Here is an 807-nt window from a genome sequence, read left to right as displayed (position 1 = left end):
AATTCTTTGCAGATTCAATCCCAGCTTCTTCTATTTTTCCGCGGTCTCATCTGAGTTATGAACAGGAATTTCAATTTCTCTCTCGGAAACATTAGAAGTCTCGAGCTTTTTGAGCCGGGCTGTAATAGAAGCTATGAGTGTTGTAACGGCACTCATTTCATCACTTTGCTTTCGCGAGTTCCCACGCAAACTCCCAAACTCAGCTCTATGGACTGTCATCTCCTCAATAATGTACCAACCTTTGTTCTAACCAGTATTGTTTTGGAACCTACCATTCGCAGCTGCATCCAGGATAACCTTGTAGTCATCATATAAAGAATTGTAGAATAAGTTGCAAAGGTACCACTGCTGGAAACCGTGGTGAGGGATAGACCGAACCAAACTCTTGAAACGTCCCCATGCTTCACAAAATTCCTCATCAGGTCCTTGCTGGAAATTTGTAATTTTGCTTCTCAAGGCATTCGTCTTTGCGAGTGGGAAGTATTTTTTGTAGAAAGCTAATGCTAGAGATGTCCAATCTGTGACTCCAGCTACTACCCTACCAAGGTAGTGGTACCAATCTCGCGTAGAATCCTTCAAGGAGTATAAGAACATCATTCCCTTTACTTCATCATGGGTAACCCCAGCCGGTACAGGTATGGAACAGTAGTAGTCTGTGAAAATTTCCATATGCTTCAAAGGATCCTCGTCTGGTAAACCAGAAAACTGATTTCGCTCCATTAAATCGATATAGGAGGAACGGAATTCGAAGTGACCAGTAGTAGGGGTGGGTAAATCGTATCCCTTTGGAACATGCTGCATATGTAT

At 42.6% G+C, this 807-nt stretch overlaps 1 non-coding gene across 1 annotated transcript; it reads left to right on the top strand.

Moving 5' to 3' along the window:
• Positions 1 to 352: 352 nt before the first annotated feature.
• Positions 353 to 461, top strand: LOC141636147 (small nucleolar RNA R71). Its single transcript, XR_012540779.1, has one exon. It is a non-coding gene; the product is annotated as a small nucleolar RNA R71 (small nucleolar RNA).
• The last annotated feature ends 346 nt before the right edge of the window (positions 462 to 807 follow it).

This window comes from Silene latifolia, chromosome Y (genome assembly GCF_048544455.1).
Source record: "Silene latifolia isolate original U9 population chromosome Y, ASM4854445v1, whole genome shotgun sequence".
NCBI classification, from domain to species: Eukaryota; Viridiplantae; Streptophyta; class Magnoliopsida; order Caryophyllales; family Caryophyllaceae; genus Silene; species Silene latifolia.
Note: the sequence above shows the minus strand (reverse complement) of the source record. Positions and strands in the feature narration are given on the sequence as shown.